Consider the following 8,143-nt stretch of genomic DNA (forward strand, 5'->3'; position numbering starts at 1 on the left):
TTATTAGTTAGTGTTTACTTAATAAGATTAGTTAATCTATAAAGACACACTATATATAGAGATAATAATATTACACTTGTAGTTCTATGTCTAATTATTATTTAGCTACTAAATTAATTATTTTTTATAGTTAATCTAAACACTAGCCTTCTTAAAAACTTTATAGCCTATAATTAAGTTATAACAGCCTATGTTATAAAAAATAAAGAGTGTAAGCAGCTAGTAGCTGTTAATTACTAGATTTATGTAAAAGTACTTATTTACTTATCTGTTTAGTTAATTATTATATCCTATAATAAAAATAGACTTAATGCTAAGCATCTTAGGCTATAAGTACTTCTAGATTATTTGTAAGTGTTATAAGTAGATTAAATTATAGCTGCTAGCCCTTATGTTAATAAGACTATTTAAGTGTATAGTAATCTCTCTAGTAGAAACGCAGTAGGGCAGCATAAAAAGCTTACTGCTAAATAGCAGCTTACATAGCTCTTGTGCTAGCACTTTATTTATTAACTTTAGAAAGAAGACTTTTTTTAAAGTAAGTCTTTCTTTAATTTACTATTTTTGCTAGAGCTTATAGTGTCTAGCTTCTATGCTACTTCTATAGCCTTACTTTTAGCGCAGGTGTAAGAGCAGTTGCAACTTATATATCCTAGCTAATAGTATAAGTAGTAAGTTACAGCATTTTTTATTAAAGCTACCTATACTTAGAGTGTTGCTAAAGTTATTAAAGCAGCAGCAGCAGTAGCAGGTTAAAGAACATTTTAATATGTAAGCTTTTTTTAACCTTTCTGCGCATGTTACACACTTAACTTTATAGTAGACCTTTGCAGTAAGAAGAATATCTAGTAGGCTTACTTTATGTAATAAAAAAAGCTAACTATTAAGTTATTATAGTAAGTCTCTATATGTACTTAAAGCTAACTTAATAAAGTGTTATAGATTTTATTCTTTTACTACTTAAGCAGCAGCTTAGCTTTATTTATAAGGTATATAAACTAAGCCTTAAAGTCTTTAAAATTCTAAAATAGCTTTATTTTAAGCTAGTAAAGCTTAGTCTTAGCTTTTATTTACTAGTTAGTATTTTTAAAGCTTTTTTTTAAAAAGCTTATAATATTCTTAGTTATTACTAGCTTACTTTACTACTTTTAAGCCTTAAAGTAAAAAACTAGTTAACTTAGCACTTAACTACTTACTTTACTTTTAGTATAGTGTACTTAAGCGTTTTTCTTTTTTATAAGGTTACTATTTGTAGGTATAAAGTAGTTTATGTTATAAAGTAGCTTACCTATTAAAAAGTCTTTTTAGTAATTAAATTTAATATTATTTTTACCTATAAACCTAGGCAGATCCTTTACTTTAGCTAACAGTTTTAGCCTAGCTCCCTAGCTTATAGTACTAATATAAGAGAGGTTAGGCATTTTTAGCGTAGCTAGGTTAAATTACAGTTGCTTTCTTAGTGTAGTTAGCATAAGTGTGCCTTTTAGCACTTAATAAGCTTTATTTAAAAGAAATAATTAATTACACACTAGTATAGTAGTAGCCTTAAGTTTTTTAACTTTATTTTTATAATTAGCTAAGTGTTTAAAAGTTTTATTTAGTAAGCTTTAAAGCTTTTATAGCTTTTTACTAACTTTTACTTACTTAGCTTCTGCTATGTTAACTGCTTTAGTAAAAGTATTAGTATAGTTTTAATAAGCTTACACTTTTAATAACTGCTATAGTAGCTTATTTGCTATAACTGTGTAATCTATAGCTATAAAGTTTAGTAGGTCTAGGCAAAGGCTAATTAAATTATAATTAGTAGTACTCTAGGTAATAGCCTTTGTCTAAAGTAATAGTGCTTTTCTAGCTTACTAAGCGCACACGCGCGCAGTCTTAATAGCGTAGTCCTTCTTAAACACATTATTAGTGTAGAACTAGGCCTAGCATAGTAGCGTCCTTAGTTTAGGCGTATAAGTGTTGCTAGTAGGCTAGGTAGTAAAATTAACATACATTTTAATTTTTAATAGCTTCTCTATTCTAGTGCTCTTAGCTTCTTCCCTCTACTCTAGGGTCTAGCAGTCTGCAGAGGTATAGTGTAGTGTGAGCCCCAGGTCCGGTGACAGTGGGGCTGATAGTTGATTAGTGGTGGGTTTGTACGTGGGTTTGTACAGAGCCTGCAGCTCTCTTTGCGTTGTTGCGGTGGTAGTTAGTACAGTAGGCCCCCCTTTATAGTTAATTTAAACTAGAGCAGCAGCACTTCTAGCTTAAAGCTTCTTAATAAAGTGTAATAATTTAATTATTACTTAGTGTTACTTTTATAGTTACCTAGCCTAACTAGGGCTTTAAGGCAGATAGCTATTATTAATAAACTAAAGCTTAGCCTAGTTATACTAGCAGATCTGTCTAAGTAAGGGTTAGTTAGTAGATTAAGCTTTTAGAGCTAACTGCATAGTAGACTTAAATATTATGTTACTATTCTTTAGCTAAATAAGATAATTTTAGTGTAATGTAATAATAAGCACTATCTCTACTACTATATAAAGCTAAGGAAGTAAGGTAAAGTAAGTTAGCTCTATTTTAGCTACACTAAGATAGGGAGGAAAAAGGGAGCTTTAAGAGCAGCTCTGCAGAAGAAGTGCTTACAGCGCTAAGGCGCTAGTAAGGACGCTAGCGCTAAGCAAACTAATAGTGTTGCGCTAGTTGCACCCCCTATATCCTGATTGGCTGCACGGGCAGCTCGTCATGTGACGCGCGACAGAGCTCTCTGCGTAGGACTGTCACACACTATATACTACTTTTACTTTTGCTACTTAAGTGCTTATACTATAAGCAGCTAGCTGTTAGAGCCTATTTAACACTAATTAGTAGTTAATTTAATTAACTATAAATTAGTAAGAGTAATAATAAAGTATTTACACTTTATAAAGTACTTTATTTTATTACTTATTTCTTAGAAAGAGTAATAACAGAGCACCTACACTTTATAAGGTACTTTATTTAGTTACTTATTCTTTAGAATAGTAGATTAATTTTTTACATTATATAGTAAGCCCTACTACTGTATAAAGTAAAGAGAAGATAGTGTAAGACGCACACTAAAGCTATTAAAGCTACATAACTTAGCAGCTAGACAATAGCATATTAATCCTTTATATTATACAGCAAGCTCTGCTACTGTACAAAGTAAGAAGAAGATAGTGTAAGGCGCACACTAAAAGCTATTAAAGCTGCATAACCTAGCAGCTAGATAATAGCAGTACCTGCGTAATCTACTACACAAGTAATTAACTTTACACCTTATAAGGCACTTTATTTTGTTACTTATTTTTTAGAAAAAGTAATAATAAAGCACTTATACTTTATAAAGTACTTTATTTAGTTACTTATCTCTTAGAATAGCAGATTAATTCTTTACATTATATAGTAAGCTCTACTACTATACAAAGTAAAGAGGAGATAGTGTAAGGTGTACACTAAAGCTATTAAAGCTATATAACTTAGCAGCTAGATAACAGCAGTACCTGCGTAATCTACTAGAAAAGTAATTAACTATACTATTATAATAAAATCTTATTAGTAACTAACAACTTTGTATAATAATAAGAAGAATAAGAAATAATTTTTATTATATAAATAACTTATAAAGGATATAGAGATATTAAAGGCAACACTATAAAACAAGACTAGCCTAAAGTACTAGAATAATAAGATTAATATATTAGAAGCTTTAATAAGCCTGCAGACTTAATTATATATAAGTTATATAATTACTAATCTATATATAACAACTTAGAAGGGCGCTACTTTTTTAAGTGCGTATATAAAAGATTTTAAAGAATAGACACTATAAAACTTCTTAGCACTTAGCTGCGCGTTTAAAAGGGAGCTTATATAAGTGCTAAAAAATAAAAAAATTACACTATAGCTAGGCACTAAAAGTACCTAAGCCTAGAAGCTGTATAATATAGCATAAAAAAAAGTAATTACACTAGAAAAGCTTTATACATAACGTATTCCACCACCGAACCCGCCAAACTACTAAACCTGACAAAATCTCTTAGCATTGCAAACACTACATACAAAACTCTAATTTTATTCACAACTAAATAGAGAACCTATGTATAACATGCCTACATCTAATTCTAGTGCTTCTTCTTTATCCTTTTTGCACGTACAAGCGTTGTGCCTAGTCTCCCTACAGTTCCTACAGCGCTGCAGAGCTAGTTAGGCTCTTTCTTAATTACTACTACTACAAGCCTTCTTTAACTGCTAAGCTACTACAGACGCCTTAGCAGCTACCTGCGCTGCTGCAGTCTTATACTCTATTATGCTACCTTGCTAGATCTGCTTTCTTTTACACCCTTTGCGCTTAGTTATGTCTACTAATTACTTTTTAAGCTCTTATACACGCGCTTTTATAAGTATATTTTTATATAGCATCTTTTTAGCTTTTTTTATAAGCTGTAAAAAGCTTTCTTGTGCTATTGTTAGTAATTATATAAAAAAATTATGTATAAGCTTTAATTATAATCTAAATTTATATAAATTACTTAGGGTCTTTAATTGCTATAGCGTTTCTAGTAGAGGTCCTAGTAGTAGAGTACACAGCTGCACATTAAGACAATTAAGGACTACTTACGTGTTAATAGGAACTAGTCTAAATGCCTTAAAAGCTTTTTTACAGTTATTATACATAAAAACGTCTAAAAACGTGTTTTTAAAGGCTAGAAAGAAGTGTTCTTTATTAATATACTACACACATTAGCGTGCTAAGTCTTATACACACTAAGAGTACTTAAGCTTTAACAGCAAGAAGTACACTACATTAAGTAGCTAGAGAATATGCAATAAATGTGTAGGCATATAGAGCGTAAAGATCTTTTGTATAAAGTAATAATCCTTAAAATTCTAGTTTAGGTAGCTTTTATAGCTATCTAGTATAAGCAGCCTGTATACCCCTACTTAACATGTTTTTATATGCTTATTAAAGTGCTTTAACTACTTAAAACTAAGCGTGTTATTTGTTTAGCTATTCTTAAAAACTAATAGCTTCTAATTACACAGTATTAACATCTTTTTATACTAGGCAGAGATGTAGACGCGTTCTTTGTAGATAATAAATAGCAGGGTAGCGTAGCTAGCAGCGCAGATGCTCTAGATTACAGTAACCTATTCCTAGTTACCTAGCTATGTAAGGATAGGCCTTATACGTCTTTTTAAACCTATAACAACTTTTATAGTGCTAATTATGCCTATCTAGAAGCTAGTCTTGTTAAAGTTGTAGATATTATTATTATAAACACTATATTTTGCTATTATGTTTTATATAAGCTTAAACTACTTTATAATTAACTCTAAGTCTTTTTAAAGTATTCTCTAGCAGTCCTTTACTTAATTAAACGCTATCTTAAGCTCCTTTATATAAGACATAAACTGCGTAGGCTAGTTTATCTCTACTAGTGTCCTACTACGCGCAGCTAACAGTCTATTTACTATATCTACTACCTTGCACAGCTAGGGCGCAAATCTTTGTAAATTAAGGTTAAGAATATATTATATAATTATTTACTTTTTAGTTATAGTAAGTTTCTAGTAATTTAGTTATATAGTAGGTTAAAATATAATTCTGTTAAGCTAAGCAGTAAGCTGCTAATAAGGCACGTTAAAAGCTGCTATAGCTTATTATACACATTTAAATTAGCGTAAGCAGTAGGCCTAGAGCGTAAGGACAATTCTGCCTTCTTGCTAAGTTAGTATAGTCTTGTGTTGTTTAGACATCGCGTCTTATACGTGGTGTTTGTAATGCTAAGAGATTTTGTTGGGTTTGGTAGTTTAGCGGGTTCAGTGGTGGAATACGTTAACCTTTATTACTATATAAGGCTTTACATAAAAGCAGACTAAACATAATACTGCTATTAACACTAAATGTACTAGCATTACCTGCTCCTACACTTTAGCTAGCACTACACTAATTACTGTACAAACAATACATGCTACTCTACCTAACGCCTGCTCCACACCCTTAATTGTACACACTACTGCCTGCAGTAGTGTATGCACTACTAATACCACCTGCATAATTTATACTACATTATAACCTGTATAAACTTCTACTTTAAAGGGAAATTGCTAAAGAAAAACTCTTAGTAGATAAGATTATATAATTTTAAAAAGCATAAAAAAAAGATAATAACTACATAAGTTAACTATATAACATTTTTATAAATAAAATAAGAATCTTTATTAATTTATGTTAATAGCTAGATATCTAGAAAACTTAGTATATAGACATCTTTCTAGATATCCTAAAAGGTTAGGTAAATATGCACTATATGTATAACATAGGCTCTAGAAATAACTAGAAGCATTTATATAACACTTTAAGCATTATAATAAAAGATTTTGTGTAAAAAGAAAAGAAAAAACTGTAAAAAGTAAAGTTTTACATAAAAAGTAAAACTATTTTAGCAGAGAAGCAGCCTATTAAGTTTAATAGTAAAAGAATTAAACTTACACATAATATAGTAGTTCTTACTTAAAAAAGATAAGTAAGCTACTTTTATATAATTAACCTAGAGAATAAAAATGCTGCATAATAATATATTAAGTAATATGTAAAAGAGGTATACATTACATCTATATATTAACTAGAGGCAGCATTTAACTTTTTTATTACTACATAAACTACAAACCTTTTGCATAATAACATTAACACACTTAATGCATAAATCTAATAGTAGATAAATAACAGTAAGTGCAGTCTTACCTTTCTACTATTATAGCTTAATTATAGAAAGCTGTTTATCTTTATAGATAGATTATTTACTAATAATAAAAACTTTAGCTTATAGCTAGAATTCTTAATTATATTAAGTAACGTACTTCATAGGCGAGTTGCTCACACACCTGAGTTGCTTACTTTTGCTAAGACCCTACTAAACTACTCTTCCTACACTAATGCATTCCCTACAACACTACTTAGACGCGCTAAAAGAACGTTAGATACAGCTTACGCTCTAAGCTTTTAAATAAGACATAAAACTCTTAAAGAAATGTGCTGTAGCTATATATAAGGTCCTATAAAAGACAATAAATAACTACAGCGCTAGACAACCTTTATAAGCTAATTCTACAGCTAAATTATAGAGGCTAGGCAATAAAAAGAAGCAGGTAATTGTTAAGACTATACTTAAGCTATATGCGCAAGGAATTTCCCCTTAGATAGCATTTATAGCTAATATAGCTAATTCTTTGCGCGCTAAGCATAATCTAGGCCATGTTTGCATAAACTAGCCTAGTACGTTTGTAAAGCGTTATTTAGAGCTTAAAGTAATGTTTAAGCGTAAGTATAACTATAAAAGAGCCCTCTGTAAGAGTCCTAGGGTAATTTAGGGCAGGTTTAGCCTTATAGAGAATATTAAAGCTAAGTATAGCATCTAGGATAATAACACGTATAACTTTAGCAAGATAGGGTTTATAATTAGCTAGATATCTCTTAACTATACTTACGCTTAAAACTTTACTTTAAGCTCTAAATAACGCTTCACAAACGTACTAGGCTAGTTTATGTAAACATGGCCTAGATTACGCTTAGCGCGCAAAGAATTAGCTATATTAGCTATAAATGCTATCTAAGGGGAAATTCCTTGCGCATATAGCTTAAGTATAGTCTTAACAATTACCTGCTTCTTTTTATTGCCTAGCCTTTATAATTTAGCTGTAGAATTAGCTTGTAAAGGTTGTTTAGCGCTATAGTTATTTATTATCTTTTATAGGACTTTATACATAGCTATAGCACATTTCTTTAAGAGTTTTATGTCTTATTTAAAAGCTTAAAGTGTAAGCTGTATCTAACATTCTTTTAGCGCGTCTAAGTAGTGTTGTGGGGAATGCATTAGTGTAAGAAGGGTGGTTTAGTGGGGTCTTAGCAAAAGTAAGCAACTCAGGTGTGTAAGCAACTCGCCCATGAAGTACGTTAATAAAAACTATATAAAGTAAAGTAACTACTTTAAAATACTAGGCAACATTATACACTAAAATTCTACTAAGTGTAAAAGAGTAACTAAGAGTGTTTTTACTAGTAAACTATATAAAATAGTTAAAAGGTTTAATAATGTAATTACCTTTAGTATAACTTTATAGTAAATTATATAAACAC

This window comes from Lindgomyces ingoldianus (genome assembly GCF_010093535.1).
Source record: "Lindgomyces ingoldianus strain ATCC 200398 unplaced genomic scaffold BDR25scaffold_24, whole genome shotgun sequence".
NCBI lineage: Eukaryota > Fungi > Ascomycota > Dothideomycetes > Pleosporales > Lindgomycetaceae > Lindgomyces > Lindgomyces ingoldianus.